General features: G+C 33.7%; 1 protein-coding gene across 13 annotated transcripts in view; it reads left to right on the top strand.

The window, feature by feature from the left end:
• Positions 1 to 22,671, top strand: part of LOC1272720 (homeotic protein antennapedia) — a 91,512-nt gene that overhangs the window by 21,150 nt on the left and 47,691 nt on the right. For 2 of the 13 annotated variants that reach the window (XM_061650858.1, XM_061650861.1), the window contains one exon: positions 188 to 239. The exons of 9 other annotated variants lie outside the window; for them this stretch is intronic. The gene's annotated coding sequence lies outside the window, so the exon portion shown is untranslated. Of the gene's footprint in view, positions 1 to 187; positions 240 to 3,872; positions 4,627 to 22,671 lie in introns of those variants that run through there. 2 more of the 13 variants (XM_061650866.1, XM_061650865.1) reach the window with 2 other exon arrangements.

The raw sequence follows: 22,671 nt of genomic DNA, 5'->3' as shown, positions 1-22,671 counted from the left end.
ATAAAGGTGCAATAGCGATTTCATGCAAGAGAAACCATAAGATTACATTTTGTTATTGATTAATTAAATGTAATGTTAAAGTTTCGTATTTTTTATATCGCACAAAAAAGAATAAGAATACATTTTTTAATTAAAATAAAACACCTTATTACTCTATTTGTCTTTGCCTTTTTGCCTCTTTTGCCAGATATTTGAATTTGAGATCGTCTAATCATCAAAGCGGTCCCGTCATACAGTAGGTACGTAGGACGTTACTCCAAATGGAAGACGAAATATATAAAAAATTAGTTCAAAAAGTTTACAAGTGATCCTCGGTTGTTTATATATTTATATATTTGTGGGAGTGTGGAGAGAAATAATTGTGTCTTTTCTTATTTTTAATTTCTTTTTATGATACCTTACCCGGTTCTTATGTGTCTTATCAAGTTTTGATAAAGATGTATTATACAAAACATGTTTACAAGTATGTGTATATATATTTAGGATTAATCAACATGATCATTTGTCTTTTTTGATGTCTGTTCTTCATGCTCAATCAAGTTTTAACGAGTATAATAAGAGCTTCGTTATTTAACCTGTCAGGCAAACTCAAAGCTAAGCTTCTTTCAAAAGTTTGTTCTGCTACGTGGAACAAAGTAACTTTTTTTATCTTTCCTGAAAATAGGTTCAGCAAATTACAAAAGGGATCAGTTGCTCAGGAAAATCTTATGAGTAGTTAAATTACTTTTCATTCATTTTAGTTTACTTTGTAGTGTGAATTAATTTTATTTGTTCCGCTGTTCTTATATATTATTGTCTCGATTTTCGTAGTTTTGTTTAAACTATTTCTATAGAAAAGCTTGAACGTAAACAAAAATAAATCTTATAAGCATTTTGGTAATAATGCGTGATGTGCAGTTTTGCGAAACTTCATTATGTTCCTAAAGATTTAATTAAAAAAGTAGATGTGCTGCACAAGAAACTAAAACTCAGTTTACAAATGAAATCTCAACTTAGCGAATCAGTTGAGTCCATGCAACGGATACCAATTGTTATGTACAAATAACGAGTGATAATACTCATTTCATGACACATATGGGGCGTTGTGAACATGTTATTGTTGTTTTACATGTCTCCCTTATTCATTTTTAATATGAAGCTACGGTTATTTCAATACATTTATCTTTATTGTAAATGATCGCCACACTGAAGACGCATTAAACATATTAAAAACCCCATAACTAAAAACGCTGGCATAAAACGGTTGTGGCATGAAAGTGAGTTGTTTAACTAGATTGCAAAACCAAATTGCCATAAACAACTATGATACAGACATAACATTTTTACTCAGGTTTCTTTCATACGACATAAGACATCCCGTGCAGACACAGTTGCTTTAAGAGTACCTTACGATTTGTTCGTACTCGCCTTTTTTCTTTGCAGTTCCTTATCGGGATGTCACGATCATGATCGTGTGTCAGCGGGCCTGCTCCAATAAACGTCGCTCAATGGTGGAATTGATTGAATAATTCTACAATTGTCAGTCACTACATAAAATTTCGGTATCGATATAAATGTTGTATTTCTGAGTGATTGCACAGTTGCAAAACATTCAAAAAGAAGAAACAAGAAATGTGAACATCAATGAATAAAATGTAAGACGCTCAGAGATCTAACGATACAGCTCATTGTCGTCGTTAAAAGATATTAAAAGATATAAAAGATATTAAAAAAAAAACAAAAAAGAGATTTCGTTAACAAAATTTTCCAATATGGATTCAATTTTCGAGTTTTAGATTGGGTTTGTTTGACACTTTTACGTTTGACTTGGATAATTGCCTGACATGATAGGGATAAGGTATAGAATAAGGAGAGGAAAAACTTAGAAATAAAACATTTTCTACATCAGCTTTGTATATATGATGATCTGTTTTTCGTTTGATAGTTCACAATTTTGCCGGCTGGATTATCTTCTCTGCCCTGATTATCGCTCTGATTTTCTTCTTCTTCTTCTTCTTCTTCTTCTTCTTCTGCTTCTATTTGGCTAACGTCCTACGCAAACATGCCGGCCTATAAGGCTTTCGAGACTTAATGCATTACCACACAGCTGGATAGTCAATCCTTGCTACGGGTAGATAGTCCACTCAAGGCTTGAACTCATGACGGGCATGTTATTGAGTCGTTCGAGTTGACCACTGTACCAAGGGACCGCCCGTAATAATAAGATAGGTAATTAATTTTTCCGACCCAGTAATACGACCTTTCTGGACAGCTTTCTAGGTTGTTAAGCTTGCAATCATTAGTTAGGCAGTCAAGCTAAAACTTTTAAAGTAAGGTATAAGTGAAAGCAACATTTGAAATAATGATTGAGAGTAAGGGAAACCATGAATTTACTTGTTATAGAAATTATCTCAGCAAATGAGCGTTTACTATTCTATTCAAAGATTCTTATTTGCAACTATACTAAGCTTAAATACACGTATATTGAATAGACTTCTCTGTTTACAACCACTTACACTACAGTTAAAAGCAAAAGAAGCTGAAGAAATGATTTATGGCTCTCAATGCTGAAAGAGGCGTTTTTGGTTTGGGTGAAGGGAATATAATAAAAAGCAACAAAAACAGAAGCGACAAAACGCAGGGAAAGATGAAAGAAGCGCTTGTTCATCGTTTGATTGGCAAGAAATTCTAGAAAACTTTGAATGTTGTTGCATATGCGCTGTGGTTGTTTAAGATATGAACACACTACAAATATCAGGACAAACTATCATTTTCCAGGTAAATAACTCATTTAAGACTGCAGTTCCTGCTGACGAAAGAGGACAAAAGATACTAGAACTAAACTCAAAATATTAAACTCACAAACTCACAAACAGTAGCTATTTTTCATATAAATCGTACACATTAGCGTATAATCGTATATTGTATAATCTTAAAGGAAATTATAACGCTACAGTCTATATAATATGTGAAATGGCAGATTTGAATGCATACCGGACAAAAGGCAGTTCATACCCAATCCCAAACAATTGGTAATTTCGAGAAGGCAGAACAGAGATCCTAATGAATGATTTCATCAATTTCAGTAAACATAAGAGAATGTTTAAAGTGTGCAATATTCTATTTTTTATGCTCTTTATGATTTTTTACAGCACCGGATACCAGATGTTGTTGTAATACTGTTGTTTGTAGTTTCTTTCACCACACGAACCATCTTCGGTTCATTCTCCTATGCTTAAAGTACGCTTTATACTTGAATTAGAGAGAATACATTGCTCAGTATGGATTGAGTTTCTCAGAGAATATTGTTGAATTGCAAGAGTAAATAATGAATATTGAGTATAATCGTACTGCTTACGATTTATGATTTGTTATTGTTGATCTCTCTTTCATACTACCGTTCATATCCTCATTTAGATACATAAAAGCACTCGTACAGGTATTTAATTGAGTCAAATAGAAAAAAATTTTATGTTTTGGTTAATACAATTTAGCCAAAAAAAAAAATTAAACACCTATTTTCAGTTTCGATTTCGTTTATTTTACATGACAGATAAAAAGAGAAATACATATAAAAAATCAACACAAGTATTTCATTACGCTTATTTATGCTTATGATTGTAAATACTTGTAAAGCAACATTTAAGCAGCAGCATGTATGTATATTGAAATAGAAGAAGGCATTTTTGAATTGTATTACGGACTGGCTCCATGCAGCATCTTTTCAAAGCAATATGCAGAGAGTGCAGAGAGTGTGCAAAAACTATGAGTATCACAATCTACGTGAGAGTAATTCATTCGCTCTCATTATCAGAATCGTAGAATCGTGGTCGAAAGCTGTCCTGAAAAGGATCCAGTATGATATTCTACATTTTTGACCAGTTGTCAGCAGCATTCTTCATAGTCGTGCCTTGGTGATCGGATGTTGAATAAACAATTTAAAGATAATTTCGTGTCCTTGTACGTTTTAGCTTGTCTCGATATGTGGCAACCTTGGTTTACCAGTGTACGCCAGTTTTTTTTGGTTGTGTCTTATAACATTACTACGTTAATACCTATTCTGACATGATTGAAATCATTCTATTAGGCAAAATGTTGTGACGAAAATAATTATTGGTACATGAAATAATATCATGTTTTTGAAGTGTATATGCTTGATTGGAATCATCTGCTGCCGAAATCAAGTTGATTTTTGTTTGCTTCAATATTGTGTTGCTGATTGAACAGAAAAGGTGTAAAATGAATCCTTAACTTATGCGTAAAACTTAATTAGGTAATAAGATCTCTAATAAATTTGGTTTCGAGTGTCATTAAATCTTTTTTCTATTATTTAGTAAACAACTTCATTACGAATGTATTTTTTTCAGTGGGAGTGAATTTCAATTCAATTGTAAATTATCCAAAACTAAACATAAAGCTACTAATTTGACATCGTATATGAGAGTATTTACAATAATGATTCCGTTAGACATAAAGTGTCCAGAAACTATGTTTAGTGAACAATGCTTTTGTGCAATAAAAATGCAAGTTTCTTGGAATGAAAAAATGAACCCGTGGGAATTTTCAGCATCATGGATGACTAATGTTAAATCTATAAATGAATCAAATCTTAAATCTGATTTGATATTGTCTCACCAGGAAAAAAAGGTAACTATGAAAATGGTATTTTAAGTCTTACATATTTCACCATAAGTAATATGTGTGCAATAGGTAAAAAAATGCAACATAGATTAAAAATAAATAAACATAAATACATTAATCTATTACGAGTAAAACAATTTATCAATGGACTTGCGTAGATAAAAACTGATGTAAGTTATGACGATGGTCTTGAAAATTACCATCTAAGCAAGATGTTTAATAGTTGCTCTTTTACCTTATTAATGCTATAGAAAATTAGCTTGTTGATGTTTGTGTTTTTCATCTTTTGATATGTGTAATTGTTCCTTTAATCATGTAAATTTTTGACATCGAGCGTTAAATTTTTTATTTCCAGCATAAATTTTTTAGATATCCAGCACAAGGCACAAATATGGAAAAAATAAATAGTTAATCTATTTTAGAACAAACCATTCTGATTTTTCTAGCCTTTTTTCATTCATATATGCTTGATATTATGTCATTAACAAAATCCTACTTTTAGATTTTGGCGATAGGGTAAATGTACCAATAGTGGTGCAATTTGTAGTGGTGCCGATGTGTTTTAATGGATTTAAAGTGTCAGGAAGGACAATTTCTGAATATTTTAACACAAACCAATTGGAATATGTTTTATCTACGCAATCACAAACATTTTTATCATAAAATACATCAATTTTACGAAAAAATACATATTTTTGTGACTGCTTCGTTGTACCTATAATGGAGGTATGGTTCCTATAGTCGTCGTATTGTGTTCCTATAGTGGTGGTAAACAAAGATGCATTAAAAACGGTGTATAATATCAATGAAACTTAGTTTCGAAGCTATTTTTCGTATGAATAGCAAGGATTACTGCCATAATATAGGTTTCTTGCGTAATTTGATTGTAAAAAAATGTATAAATTTGATCAATGAAACTATTGACAAAAGTACTGCATCACACCTGTCGTCAACCTACACCCGGAAGAGTGTGCTTGATTTGAAGTCAATTTATCATTCAGCCATATAAGCGAATTTTGGCCTGTTTTTCGTAAATTATCTACATAAAACTCATTTCTGTTGCTTATTTTAGTGAAAACAGTACGACATGTCAAAAATATCCTCGAAAAAATCTAAAACGACCTGTTTTCATTGATTTTATAACTATAACCACTATAGGTTGTTTTGTGTACCTATAATGGCACTATGGTAAAAAAACACTTAAAAATGCATAAATATGGTCAAAAGACAAATCATTTTAGTAAAACAATAACATTTCATAACAATTATGTTGAAAAACTAGTAATTGCGTGGTTATGTGGTCATTTAGAACGTTAACAGAAAAATGAGTTTCGTTATGAAATCCTAAGGATTTTGGAAAAATGTTGACACATTTCACAAAATAATGGATTTTTCGGTCACTTAGTAACGGAATGGCCCCATTTAACTTTTAAACCCTTTGTGAAAGGCTAAAGAACATTTCACACTAACGTAAATAACGTAATTACTTGTAATTTGCCGTATGAGCCGCATTTTAGTGCAATACCACCACTATTGGTACTACCACCACTATAGGTACATTTACCCTACTTGGTATTTGGTTTTGAAAATTGGCCGGAACTCAATGACTTTTTTGCAATGAGCTATTGATTATGACAAGCTTAGGCTGGCAATAATGGGCATAAACACAACCAATAAAACATAATTTGTTTTCATTGCAATTGATTTTTTAGTAGTCTTACAGCTATAACATGTCAGTCAAAACTTTTAGTTTGTTTCTTATGATACATTTTAAAAGCATGTTTAATTTGAATAAAACTTCATCTACAACAAAAAATCTATTCAAATTATTTCTAAACCAAAATGTAAGCTTTGGTTTTCATATGTTGAATAACAATGATATAAAAGCACAAGTAGAAGAAACGAAAAAGGTGTTACAACAGTGAAAAAAAAAACAAATTTGAAGACATTTCACGAGGATATACCGAGTAACGACAACTAATTGTTAATTTTAGTTATTAGTTCTCCTTAAGCTTCTTCGTCTTGGCGTAGCATCATACACGGGCATGTTGTTCTAAACAGACTTTGGAGACTTATTCGGTACCACGCAGCCGGAAGAACTAATACTAGCTACGTAGGGAACTTTGCATTCTAGACTTGAACTTACGACGACTGAACCACACGACCGCCTCTCAAACAATTTTAGTTTTATTCTTTCTCTAACATATAAAGTTGGATTATTTTAGCATGTATATCAATAAACAAACGCCGATTCGTCGCAGATGCGATCATGTGAGTCCATGAAAGATTGAGAAGGATAAGTAAGGTGTAAAAAATCTAGATTTATTTTTTTCTAATTTTTAGAAGTAATATAAATCATTTCCAACAGTTTTAAACAACAAACAATTTTAAATGCATATTTGTTCAAAAATGTTGAAATCCAATATGGTGGACCGTAACTGTCAAATGGATACAATCTGAATGATGAATACTGTTTCACTGACGGATTGAAAATGGCAGTGAAAATATGAGATAAAGCAACTCTAGAAAAGAAAACAATCATTAATACCCGATTTTGTATTAAGCATGATCATAGTGTTTTGTCAATGTTTGTAAGATGGCGTACGATTGCAGGCTGGAAGTCAATAGTAAGCTAGTTAGTCGCCGAAGTAACACAAATGTCACGCGTATGGACATTTTTGAGTGAATTTGTTTTAAGGAAATCGAAATATAATTAATATATATATTGTGAAATTTTAGTTCATGGTAACTGTCGTCTTGACGAATCTTTTACCCTTTCTCTATGCTGTGTAACAATCTACCGACTGTTATTCATCCACGCATGTATATTCTTATTGATCATTTTCTTCAACTTGCTGGTCGCTGTTTAAATGTAGCCAAATAAGAAGTTTTTTTTAAGGTCCGAAGGAAATTTTTGACAGAAACATAATTTATGACTCTCCACTTACTAGACTTTAAGGAGTGTGCGTGGATGGAAAAGAGCGAGGCATAATGGTTAGTTAGGAAGACAGACGCAGATAACAAGAAGAAGAGACTACGAACCAGATCAAACCATACTGCTATCGAGCGTATGCAATAAAAGAAACAACTGAAAACTAAGGAAACATCACATCTTCGAGCTTTTCGTGTATGTTTTTTTTTCTGGGTCCTCGCCACGTCCTGGATTGTTACATCTTTTGCAGTCTAACCTTGGACTTTATGCATTTTTGAAAGATAAATAAAATAAAACCTAAAGAACTGTCAATGAAGAGTCACCAAAAACTCTATAAATGTATAATATAAATTTAAACAATATAATAAAACATAGTATAATATAATATAATATAATGTAATATAATTTTCTTCTTTTTGGCGTAACGTCCTACGTGGACATTCCGGCCTATACAGGCGTTCGAAACTTAAATCATTACCACGTAGCCGAATATTCAATCCTTGCTACGGAGGGACGTTCCATTTTGGGCTTGAATCCATTACGGGCATGTTATTGAGTAGTTAGAGTTGACGACTGTACCCCGCCCCAATATAATATAATGTTATAGAATATAATATTATGTTATATTAATATATTATAATATAATATAATCTAAAATACACTTCCTCGAAAGGGGTGAATACGGCCAGGCCGTAATAAAAAAACAAACAAACAATCAAATCATGTAATATGATATAACTTATTGTACTATAACATAATATAATATAATATAATATTCATCCACCTAAATAAAAAGTATAACATAAGAAAATATAATATAATATAATATAAAGTGCCTTTGAATGCGTTATCATTATGAACATTATTTCCTCTATATTGCTTCGCACTGTATCACTTATTGAAAACGAGGTTATATTTTTGTTTGTTTATAACTTTGAGTCTTTTTTACAAGTAACACATTGCTTAGTTAGGCACAAAAAATCCCAACACATCTATTTCAATGCAGACCTTATTTTACTTTAGCAATTTAGTTATTATTTGCAATTGCATAAAAGCTTTTTTATTGAAATATATGACAGACATTCTCGTAAAACTTCAAAACAGCAGCATGGTTTCATACTATTCAGTTCCGGAGCGTCTGTATCACTACGAACTGGTTCGAGAGGGTCATAAATCAATTCCATCACAAACAGTTTGTTGACGCACACCTGACAACCCCTTTCTTGCTGCTCTAACCGTTGAATATCATACATAGTCGAGTATTGGAGTTCCATCAGAATCCTTCCGCATTCCATAACCCTCAAACAACATAACAATACTGATATGAGTTATTGTTCAACGGAAATGGAAGCCATTTCCACGCTTTGTCTGTTGTTTTTTTCCAATTGCATAGGATTTACATTCTCGTCATCCTTTCATTTGCTTCTATTAACAAGAGATCCCAGAGTCTCCCAAGTAAGTCATGCGTCCTTTACCAACAGAATCATTGGCAAAATTTTATTTAATAGGCATTATCACTTACATACCAAAATAGATACAGAGATTTGTATGGTATATTGTATTCTTCTATCACAATCATCAGTTTCAGTAGACGTAACCGGATAAAATCAATGAAATACTGCATCGTATGTTCCCAGAGTGTACTTCATACATTCATACATTTAATGCGTATAGAGATAGCGAGATAAGTAAAGTAAACATTTACATTTTATAATCATTAATTAGTCAATTATTGGTTAAAATAAAAACGTCAAAGAAATTTTTAATATTTACGAATAAGTGAACTACGGTTCGGTTCTATTCTATTTTCGAAAACCACTGTGCACACTGTGCTAAGAAAAGCGATTCGTTCATATGGAAATTCATTTCACCCATTCTATGAAAAGGAGCTTTTTATTATTATTATGCGTTTTATTATTGAAGTCGCTTACTTTTGGCTACGAAAATGTAATGCTTGTCACATCGCCGTGTTTTGCGTGCATCATTCTCACAAAATCTCTCGTATCTTACGCTCTAGATTGCGCTCAAAGTGTGTGTATACCAGGTAATCTCGTCCCATACAAATTGATAACTAATTTCAGAAACATAAAAAGCTCCTCGTTCCAGAATGGGTGAACATAATTTCCATAGCAACGGTTCGCTTTTTTTTGCAACACATACGTAGTATACACTGGTGTCCTCATCCACGGCATTATTTTGCTACAGAAATGAATTTTAATTAGTTCAGATTTGATTTAGCTTACAATTAGAAATATTCTACGTGTTTCAAGGTATTTTATTGAAAAGAACGAAGAGTTTAAGAGTGTTTGTGTCATAAAAAACAGTCTTTGAAACCACCTGGTCTTCATAGATTTTGATGACGCTCTGCCTTTTTCTATTCGTTGCTAGAGTGAACTTTGCCTTCTTTCTCTGTTTCTTGGATTTGGTGCAATGTACTTGAAATGATTCTAGTAACCATGCTCATAAAACCATAACCATCCGTTCATAAAAAAATATTAATCGCAGTTGGATAAAAATACTAGAAAAAATAATTCAAAAATTAAAACACGTTTTTCATACCCTTACAGAAAATGAAGTTGCCTAAAAACGTGTTTTAATTTTTTTAATATTTTTTTTACTCAGAAATTTGTTGTCAATTTACATGGGACAAGGCCTGGTCTACATACTCTTTGATGGTTGGCATTTATTTTGTTGGGTTTTGCCCAAGGTGCCTAGATAGACTACAGTTGGGTCCTTAGCTTTGATTTTGATTTTGATTTTGGAGATTTATATGGAGATTGGCAGATAAGGAGGAAGGGTTGTTAAGGACTTTCTATGAATTGCTAAGTAACTTTGGACTGCCTAGCTGTCAAATGAAAATTTGTCGAATTACACTGGACGGATCGGCCAGTAGGAATGTATGGACTTTGATTTTGCCCCGATGTTTATGGCGTTTTTTAAGTATGTATGACTTTAGACCTTCAGATACATCGCGAGATAGTAAGTATCTCATTATTAAACCATTTTGCAACAGCTAACAATGTGAATGCTCGTATCGCTCAGCAACATACTCTTTCGGAGAAAAACTATTCAAGAGAGTTTAGGGCGTTTTTCAAGATGCGTTATTAACATGCGTTATGTCCCGTTGTTATGGTACATTTTACCCCAGCACATGTGCATATTGCTCTTTACAGAATCATAAAATTAATTAATGAAATAAGATTAATTGATAACATCAACAGTCGCTAGCAAATTTTATTTTAAATTAATCAATTTACCTTAAATGGCGGCAAAATTCCATGAACCTTTAATAAATCCAACTGAAACTGGGACATGATATATGTTTTATTACATGTAAGCCTCAAACTACGGCTTCATGTCCAGTTCAGGCTTTTGCCAGAAACCGGTTTCAAAAATGCGGCTCCGAACTAAAAGTTTTTACATGTTGGTGGAACTACCTACTTACTTGTTTAAACAATGATGTATACTATTAAATATTAAAATAAAACGCTTGGATTCAAAGAGTACTTGTCATAAAAAGTGATAGAAAAAGATAGCAGTCGAACATCAAAGCGACCCAGGCAAACAGCCACTTTCCAAAACTCGATCGAATTCGGGAACGATCGTAGCGACTGACTCAAAATGACATAAAATGGTGGTTTCCTTGGTTGTTTTTTTTTACATTTTGCCATATAGTACTTATAAGTGAGCAGGATACTCATGAAATAAATAAAGCGGTAGATACAATGGTTTCTAGGCAACTGCAACTATTGTTCCTCTTAGATCGAGTTTGGGAAAGTGGCTGAAAGTTTTATTGTTCGCCGACATTCTCACGATACGCTGATTGCGGGCTTTTGGTGAATGTTATACAGTTCAAATGATGTTTCATCTTTGACAGTCGTTTTGAGTTATCATGCTTATTCTGTTTCAGTAGCTTTTAGTTTTTTTGCCATTATTTTGCAGCTCTTAGGTGCATTTGTAATATGTCTTATGTGTTTAGATATGCCGTTATGGTCTACTGATTAGGTTTACGGGACCATGGTGTGAAAAAGAATCGATCCAAATTCGTAATATGTAGCTGACGGGAAACTCGATGTATAACTAATCCCCCGTTGAGCAAACGTGTTTCCGCACAATATCAGAATGGAATATGTGGGAGAAATGGTAGCAGACGAAAAGGACCAAAAAATGTTCTTCAATCCCAGGAAATGTACGCCCCTTATAATGTTCGATGAAACGAACGAAGGGTCGTAGTAAACAAAATTTGAGCTGAAACCAACTGTAGAACAACACACACACATAGGACAAGACTCGACACGCTACCCTGGTATGGGACCATTACCGGACTAGCGACTTTTTGCGGAAAAAAGCCCGTTCTGTTTTTGTTAACACCACGACGCTCGTTGTACTTCCCTGACATAAAAGAAACTACTGCCTATGATATTTGGTAGCGGGTTTGCCGATGTGTCAGCTGCATTTGGTGTAGCTGTAGGTTCACAATTCTGGTGGCGTAACTTAATTCCTGCCAGTTACTTCCAACTGAGCAGACTATCATCGAACTCCTACCTTAAAAAAAATCCCTTGGAATTTTTATAAAAAAATCTTCTAAGTTTATGGCAAAATATTGCCCAAGCTTCATAGACAAGTCAAACAGTCATGTCTATAATGTTTTGTGAAACATGTTTATTTAGTGCTATTTTCGCTTAATATTTCCCACTCTTCTGATCCCAGAATACCATTTAAATGTTTGATTGAAAATGCGGGAGTAACTTTACAGGGTGAACTATTTTCACTAGTGGTATCAAAATGTGTGTTATTATAATACAATATACAATATACAATAATACAATCTCCAGCGCATAGGCTTGTCAAAGACAAAAGAGTGTCCGTGTGGTATAGGACACCATGACATTGACCACTTACTGTGGTCGTGTCAAACGTACGATTGCTGTAGGTATCAACTCCTTGCATCAGTGAAAACTATAAAAAAGACACCACTCATCCCAGTTCGAGACCTATTAGCTATGTTTGATATAGATTATCTTAAAATTATCCACACGTTTATTCAAAATAATAATGTTTCCATATGATCATTACATTTCACACACTTCTACACAATCAATACAGCTTACAATAGACAGGTTTTTTTTCAAGTTTAACAACATACACTTCCTCGAAAGGGGTTGATACGGCCAGGCCGTAATAAAAAAAAACAAACTAACAAACAAAAATACAATATACTAAATAGTGATAGTTTTCTTTTCATTTTTAAATCATGCGATTACACTAGCCGCCGATCTGGTGGTACAGTCGTCAACTCGAACGACTTAACAACATGACCGTCATGGGTTCAAGCCCCGAATAGACCGTGCCCCCATACGTAGGACTGACTATCCTGCTTCGATAACAAAAAGTCACTGAAAGCTAAGCCCGCTTCACTAGTGGGTTCAGGCAGGCCTTGACCGGCAGCGGTTGTTGTGCCAAAAGAATAAGATTACACTAGCCTGTGAGTATATTAATATTAATCGTCAATAATATTAGTCATCCTGGTTATACTATCGTATTCCATATCGTATTTGCAGTTGCATTTTACTACATTGGAATTCAATAAAGTAGAGCGTCGATTATCCGGGCAGCTCGGGACCCGACAGTTGCCGATTGAACGATTTGCACGGATAATGGTCCAAGAAATACCAAACGCATATTAAAATTATAAAATTCACTTGTTTTATGATTTATTCTTTTTGAATCAATCGGTTAATCGATAGTAGAATATTATTTTAATCAATAACTATAGGTTTAACAACTGTTTATGAACAAAAATGAATTTCGAAAATACCACTAGACACTAAAGAGCTGCACAAAAAATTGGTTACCCACTTGACTATGAATCTAAGAACCACTGAAAGCCAACTCTTCAAATAATACAGGCAGGCTTTGACCAACAACGGTTGTTGGGCCAAAAAGAAGAAGAAGAAGACTAATCTAAACACAAAGCTTAACCTATTAGAATATAGGTTCGTAAGCTATCTAACCAAATAGCTTCAAAATATCTTATAAAATAACAAACACTTAGATGACGACAAAGACGATCTTTAAACCCTGACGATTAAATAAATGCATTAAGTAAGACCGAACAAGCCAAACACAAGATTTAAATCATGATGCATAGTTTGCAGTGGGTTACATTGTCCGTTAATAGTCCTCGTCGGCGCGGTACAGAAGTAAAACCACGTGTTCGGTATCCGGAACTACCAGAAGTTAGTGCGAAAAAGGATATTTGTATCAACATTGTTTGTTGACTATATATGCCATATCGTTGGTAACAACGATGGTTTGATAAATCTAGAAGTTCTTAAAACTTCAATACATTATTTTATTTAGCCCGGTTACAGGGTTTCACTATCGAATTTATGAAGGTATTCGAAAAAACCAAAGCGTATGATATCGGATTTCCGTAAATAGTGTATACTCATAATGTTTCACTGTTCCTGTTTTTTCAATTTTTCAGTTCATGTTTTCAATAACAGGTTACACAATGCCAGGCCCGGGAATGCGTCTATTTAGTATTTTTGTATTAATTGTGCGTACAGTTTTTATTCGCATCATGGGACAACCGGTTATCCTGAAGTCATATTCTATCAAAAACTCTATTAATCGTTTTTTTCTTTATCGTTTTCATTTTTTTTTGACCAGGTAGTTATCGCTTCTTTGGTTTGTAATTTCGGTTACACGTTTTGGTTTATTCCCAATTCTTGTTAATATGGCCCGATGACAGAGTTGTGCCAGGACGTATGGTAATGGAAGGTTGCAAGGATTTATTGGACACATTTTCTTTAATTTACCTTATGCTCTCGTTTTAAATTCTGAAACACATTGCTTTCTTATAAAATAAATTTTAGGTAAAATAAACCTCAATAATTAAAATAATTTTAGATGGACGACAGGACAGGCAGGACAGGGAACAGGGAGTCCTCGAGATGCCCCGAGATTAATGGGGACCAAAAACGGTCGCAAAATAGAGCGTATCTCGAATTTCCGTGTAAGTCGAATCTCGTGTTTTCCAGCCGAAATACCATTAATGGGGCCTTTTCTGTTTTAAGTTCGTAGGCTGAAATTCAGCCAGCTGTTTGCAGTGACTAAAATCGTATAAAGCCCCAATGTTCGTAAAATTTTTCAAGCAGGTGGTGGGTTTAGTCATCTTATTAATTGTTTCATATGATTCTGACTGAATTCAACAGTTTAAAACCTTTTGGAATTGTTTTTAATATTCGATCAAAAAGAAAATTATTTGGCATTTTGCAATTGATGTGTCAATTCAGTACAATTTGCTCAGAGAACAGTCAAATTTAGAAAATCGCGTATCTTCGAATAACAAGTACCGTGTATCTCGGAGACTACCTGTACAAAACAGCAACAACTTGATTGCGAAATAAAAGAGTGAGACGGCAACAGAAAAGAAAAGAGCGAAAAGCAAGAGAGAAAGTGTGCAAGCGAAACCACGCAATCCAAGTAGTCTAGTAATAAGGTTTGCTCTACTGTTTCATAGTATGCACAAGCTGCATCAGTTGTTGCTTTTCAAGCGCATCAGTCCTAGAAGCCCTGTAGTAACGCACCGTTAATCGTTCCTGTATATTTTTTGCTTCATATTAAAGCCCGGGTTACAGCTCGAGTGACTATGAACTAGGCTTGGGCAATTCGGTTCATTTCCATGAACGTGAACGTACTAGTTCTTTCATTCAGATGAACTGAAAGTGAATCGCGATTCATTCGTTCATTTCAGTTGAAGAAAATATGGTAAATTGTTTTATTGTATTGCAAATTGTAAATTGTTTTGCATCTTCAAAATTATTAGGCAGACCAGGAAGATCCTTATTACGATTGGTAGGACGTTCTTTTCATGAACGTACTGGTATTACGGTTCACATTCATATTTGTATGGCGAGAATGAACGACCTCGCGTACTAGGACGATCTTTATTTCGACGGATAGGTCGTTCTTTTCGTGAACGTCCTGGTCATACGGTTCACGTTCATATTTGTATGGGGAAAATGAACGACCTGGCGTACTATAACGTTCGTTATTTTGGCGGCGTTATTTAGGACGTTATTTTGGTGACCAACTCAGTGCATTATGATTTTTAAAGAATCGATGAACGTTGATTAGATGAACGTAGATCGTTCGTTCTTTAGGATGAATTGAATGAATCGTACAGTTCTGGTACTTGAGGCACAACTCTACTATGAACGTCATATTAAATATAGATTTTTTATATTTTTCATCAAATTTCAATCTGAATATGACTTATTGTACACAAAAAAGGAAATGCATTTACCTCCAATTTAAACTATAAAACAAGTAAAAATAATGAATTAAATGCATTTCCCTGTAATTCCCTGCATATTTCTTTACAGTGAACAAAGCGATGATAAAAAAGGTGCATTTAATTCATTATTTTAACATATTTATAGTCCAATTAATAAAAATTTACTATATTTTTGTATATTTTTGTATAAATCATATTGATACTAATATTGAATCATATATAACAGAAAAACCCAAAATTTCACATTCAGATTCACTCGAGCTGTCTGGATTTAAGCGATTTAAAATCAAACACGAGGCATTGTTTATAGAAAAGAGATCTATCCCTAAGATATAAAGGTATAAAGGTATAAAGGTGTAATGGTATAACCAAGGCAGAAGTTGTAACGGGTACCGTGTGAACTTGCGCTAAATTTTTTCAAGGCGATTGATAAAATATGCAGGATTGATTAATATTCAACGTAAGCTTATTATATAGTTTTCGGACGCTGCATGAATTTAACGATTTCATAAGTAATTTCTAAAATTGTTTCATTTCAATCGATGCTAAATATTATAGATTATAATCAATCAAACTGATTGCTGAGATATTCACAATTTCTACTTCGTAAAAAAAACCTTTCTGTTTGTTTTTCTACTTTTCAGAGCCATTTTGTCCTGTTAATAGTATTTTACGTTACTGACACCACCTCACTTTTCGTGCCATAATTCAATTTATTTACGTCATCAACAAACAATTCAGGCAAATAGCTAAAAGTGTAGATAGGATAGATGTCATCAATGAAATTGAATAGAAATTCAATTTTCACACGTAACAGCGCATTGCTTCTCCTATATCTATTTCACTTCAATTTTACATTGCAGGACCTGAGAGAATTAGTTTCCTGCGCAAGACAAAAACAGCCAGAGATAAACGTGTCCGTATTCTCGTTTCGTAGGCAGACAGTATAGATAAATCGCCTTTGCCACCGTGGGGTAAAATACATGAGAGTTTAGATCAATCTAAAACCATCGTATCGAATAAATTCGTCCATAGCGTCGTCTGTTGCGTGGCCACTCTCAACCATTGCATTCTGTAATATATCCCCTACATTGCGTAGGTTTTTCGGCAATGCTCAAAGACATTTATTGACTAAAGAGCACGGCCAATGCCAGATTCATCGTTTGTTGCGTACGTCAAATAATACGTAGACTGTGTATTCTGATCGTTACCATGCACATGGTGTAATGAAACAATAAGTTGACTATAGCGATATACGAACATCATACACAATTAAGGTAAATTGAGGTCACCCTACGCTGCAATTTCTGCTTGGTTTTCAATTTTGCTGCTTCTTGACAAGCGACAATTTGTGTTATACAGTGTTTAGGGTGAAACCTGGCGAAATCTATAAATATCTTTCATAGCCTTAGGAAATTTTGCATGAGACAGTCTGATGGTCTATTCAATAGACTCAACAGTACCTGCAAGGCCACGCAGGCTCGAATCTTATCCGGGCCGTCCCTCCGTATCAAGAACAGATTTTTCTGTTCCATATTGCTGATGAGTATAAGAACCATATGAAGGCACTGCATGATCGTGAAGATCGTAACATAATTAAATATGGTATAATAACATATGCTCTAGAATCCAACCTTAGACAAGTAGTATCGAAATGTGTTTTTGCATCAATAACATCAGCAGCTTTAGAAAGAACTCTAAGGAAAATTGGGAGGATGCACAATAAAATGCAATTCATATCAACTACTGATCATGATGGAAAATAACAACAAAAACTTTTCCGGCTAATGTTTTTAAAGTTTATTCTAGAAGTGATGGTCCTTCTGTTCATCTTATTCCGCAGCATGCTAAACATACCTTTTTACAAAGGTTGTTTTTTCCTTTACAATGGCCATACCGCATTTTTAAATTATAAAATCTTTTCTTTTGTGTATAAAAACATTCATTTTCTTTTATTTCCATTATTTACTAAGCAGACGATCTCCAGAATATAATATTGTTTATGAAAAAACATTTATATTCATGTTATTTTACACAAGCTTAGCAATTTCCACGTTTTTCATGTCTATATCAATACTAGCATAGAAACAAATATCAATTTTAAAAATCTATCAAAAAATCAATATGTAAATAGTAAAAGCTATACATAGATTTATGTATATTTGTTAATCAAAAACATTGATTTGAAAATATTTTTTTTGTTCTGCATACAAATGTACGATTGTTTTCAATCGATATTTGTAAAGAATAGAATTTATTGAAAGTAGTTCGCTTTAAGTAATTTCACAGTTTCATTTAGTTACATCCTATAACAAGATCGGAATGAAGCAATGGCGTTGTACCCAATCCGTGACAATGGCAGCATTTGGGATGGAAAACATATTAGTAATACGCTTTCAATGATGGGGAAAATAAAATGAGGAGGAAACACAAACGTCAATTCCTGATTGATTGATGTTCTTTTCTCCTGAGTAATTCTAGAGGCCTCTGATTGCAGAATCCATCCATTGCTTCATGATGCACCCCTAATGCTCGTTCCACACAACATCATTGGTTTTCTTTTGAGTTAGATCAGCGTGAAATGGTTTTCTGCTAAAATGAAACTCAACACAAGAGGGAAACAACTTTTTTCACTCGCAACACACTTGCTAACTAACAATGGCGAGTGCGTTTCTTGTAACATTGCCCGATCTCAAAAACTTGGCTAATCTATACTTTTTACGTCGAGGGAAAGTGAACAGATGACTGCTCTGCAACTTAACCTCGGTGTCTTTCAATCATGCCTTTGGTATTATCCACCATTCACATTGTTGTGGTTGTATCACGGCTATCGTTGTTCTATAAGTTTCGAAAACAGGGGGAGAATATCGATTCTGTTGGGACAAAGACAAATGCGTGAAATCACGATGCGTTCAGTTCGACATATTATTTTATCCAGTGTGTCTACTTGTGCTGTCTTTTTACTAAAACATACTGTTTTGAAGATCACAAAATTAACACAAACGCATTCGGATTACAACAAATAGAAAAACTTGAATTTTTTACATTCGCATCTTTTTTTACAAAACCAGTTCAAATATATAAATAACGTTCAAGGAAACGTTCACACGTTTGAAATCAATATAAAAAGTCTTGAATGTTACTGAAATCATCCATTCTTTCTCACGAATATTTTTATTCAACCACTATCCTTGAAAAATAATAACAGAACTACTCCGATTTGGACAGATGAGCCTCGATGCCAACATTTCCGATAGCCTCTAGCAACACACGAACGGAAACATGGTACATAGCGCAGAAAACAACTGGTCTCGCCGTCGGCCAAATAATTATAATGTAATAAAAACGTTCCACATTATTGATTTATTGTTTTTTTTTCAAAGCTATTAATGATGGTAGACATTTGTGAGACGAGTGAGCCGTATTCACATTGTTGTAAGTGATAGCTTTGAGCCTTTAACTTGCTTTACGTAGTGGTGAAGGTATCTCTACAGACCGATTGTAATATTTCCATGACGAGATATCTTGAAGTAAGCGACTAATATTGCCCTGACCACTTTTCCTAGGAACTGGTTATTCTTGACAGCAAAGAGTAACATATTTTTCAACCTTTACTTTATCCTGGTCTTGAAAGATTACAGCGATCAACCGCTCGATTCATATGGCAGTGGTTTTGAAGACCTTCATCCAGCATACCTGCAAAACATCTCAGCATATAAAGCAAATGAAAAACTGCCTGTTATTCTACTCGGTCGTCTTCTTGCATCCTATAATTGGGATAAAATATTACAAATTATATAGCTTTACTGTAGATTTTAAAGGTTGTTGTGGGAAATGATGATGGGGAACCATTGTTAATCAGTGATGAACACGATTTTGGCATTTATCTGACACTATATTAGTGGTGTAATAAGAGTTTATAAAAATAAATTCATAACATACATATGACAAGATCGTATACGATTTTTTTAATATGACAATACAAAATCAAATCGGAAAATGGTAATACCATATGAATCGACCAACGCAGTCATCCCGCGTTATATTCATATGGAAGACATAAAGCTTCATTATATAACATTTTCATTTGTAGTAAAATGCAAGACAGTTAATAGAGAATACATGAGTTTTTTGGGATATCTTTTTATTCTAATTTTTAAAGGAAGAAGTAAATAGTTTGAGGACAAATTTTATTATTTTCTATTCACAATATGAACATTGCACCGCTAACCTCAGCTCTCCCAAAATGAAGAATTAACTGTTCCAGGGTAACTGTTGCACAGTGGGGTAATATAGACCAAAGACACCCACTGTTACCCAACCGTGACGAATATGACTCACATGATATCATGGTACAATGGTATGGATAACATAAAAAGTACTTTTTTTGTATTTTGGATATAAAATGTGCCATACTTGATACTTAATAATTAATAAATAAGTAGATAACCAACAGGTTTGGTAGGAAACACATAACATTAAAAAAAATTAACTATCCTTGCGTGATTTGAACATTTTCAGTGAAAAACATTCTTCTCAATATTGTAAAAACTAAAGTAATATACATTAGTACCCATCCAAAATAGACTACAAGCCAAGAGAACGGCCTGTCTATTAGACCATTCCTATTCATAAAAATGTTCTGTATTGTTTTATGATAATATTATTATAGAATGTGGTAATAAAACAAATTTTTGCTTTTTTTATAAACTATTCAAAGCGAAAAGTTTTAGGTAAATTTGCATAATAACCATTTTCTTGATTTTTTTAGGAGATATCTTTTTTTTCGCGAAAATTTGTATACACGCACAAGCGGGATTAATTCAGACCCAGATCGTCCTCCCACAGCAAGAACTGGTTATTGGGTTCTTCATTTTTATAGAACGCTTGCACATTCCAATCGTTACAATTATCGCCATTATTTTTTAGTCAATGTCCGCCCTTTGTCCCAACGTGCGTGCGACGAAAGCCCTGCATAAATCACTGGATGACTCTTTTGCTCCTCACCGCTCTACTCAGCTGCGAGTACAGAAAATGGTATGTTGTCTGTATGTCCGCCATATTCCTGGACCTTTTTTCACACGCTACTCAACATTCGCATATCACCAATCATAGTTGGCCTCGAGCTCGATCCAACTTTTATGCCGTTATTGGTTTACAGGGTCTAGGAAATAAAATAATTTATGCATGTGACGATATTTGCTGATGTTAGTAAAAATTGCTGGCTGGATCAGCGAATCGTATAGTTCAGCGACAAAAACTGTACTGGCCCACATCAAACGCATTCGTTGAGCTTGCTCCTGCACTTTCACGCATTTAATTTTCTCTTGCGTTTTGAAGTGTTGACGTTCAATGAATTAATAGAACTCACTGGACACTAGAATCAGTCCTATAGGAAAAAAACATAATGTATGATCCTATATCCCAAATTGTATGAAAACCAGGTGTCTGTTTTTTATGACAAAATTTGAACATCACTTTTATTTTTTTATTTATCTACATAATTGCTGTCTAAATTTAATTCTTAACGACATACTTACTTACCAAACTTATTAAATATTCACTCGGAGGATGGTAAGGGGAGATGATGGTCAAACAAATGGGCGCAGCAATTAAACAATCTTACAGCACGTAATAAAGGATCATTTAAACCAACTGATGTGCGTCGATTTAGAACAAATAGAGGAGCACGAGGGCGTAAGGAACGGGTTGGGACATAAAAATGCAGGAATGAAAGAATGTTTACTTTTTGACATAACGGGTGAAAACTTTTCCTCAAACAAGCTATCTAGCGACTTGCCGAATACACAAACACTCTTAAACTCTTCGTTCTTTTCAATAAAATACCTTGAAAACACGTAAAATATTTCTAATTGTAAGCTAAATCAAATCTGAACTAATTAAAATCCATTTCTGTAGCAAAATAATGCCGTAGATGAGAACACCAGTGTATACTACGTATGTGTTGCAAAGAAAAGCGAACCGTTGCTATGGAAATTATGTTCACCCATTCTGGAAAGAGGAGCTTTTTTTTTGTTTTTGAAATTAGTTGTCAATTTGTATGGGACAAGCCACCTGGTATACACACACTTTGCTCTATCTTCCAAAAATACCCCTCGTTAAACGCGAAACGCGTAACCATGATGTGCTGATGAAGACATTATGCATCAATGGGGTAAATATATTAAAACCACGACTCTTTTGGTAAATTGTATATGCTTTACTGCAAATGATCCGATATTGACACTTGTAAGTTTGATCCAAATTAAGTTATATATATTTTTTAAGTATTGTTTATATATTCTTTTAAACATTTAAACCTATTATGTATCCTCGACCATACCTACGCGATAAGGATAGTTTCTAACATCTTGTTCTAAACATGTTTCTGATTTTGTTCCATATGGGATTAATCACTTAAAAAGTGGTTGAGACTAGTAGAGGTTAAGTTTTCCTTAATTTCGTTCTTTTATCTGTTACTATGTACATTTATTCATATATGTTCGACCTCGAACGTTACCAACAGTTCTAAATTGTTTTTACAGATGCTTGCAAGTCGGCAACCTTCATGGTAACAAAATTGATCATAGCCTTAAATCATAGTACCTTGTATTAGTATGAAAGGGGTATTTGAATTTCTTGACCTTGCTACTAAAAGAAGTTTTTGAGTACTATACAAAGTTCAGGTGAATTATAAAATGTATTCAAAATAAGAATTTATGAATTTAATTTTTGTTGTTTCAAACTTTCATAATTTTGTAAGGAGCTAGGCTATAATTACAATATTTATTAATAATTCTAAGATAAACAATCA

The sequence above is a fragment of the Anopheles gambiae genome, chromosome 2 (genome assembly GCF_943734735.2).
Source record: "Anopheles gambiae chromosome 2, idAnoGambNW_F1_1, whole genome shotgun sequence".
Taxonomy (NCBI): domain Eukaryota; kingdom Metazoa; phylum Arthropoda; class Insecta; order Diptera; family Culicidae; genus Anopheles; species Anopheles gambiae.
The sequence above is the reverse complement of the archived record's forward strand: the minus strand, read 5'-3'. Positions and strand labels throughout refer to the sequence as shown.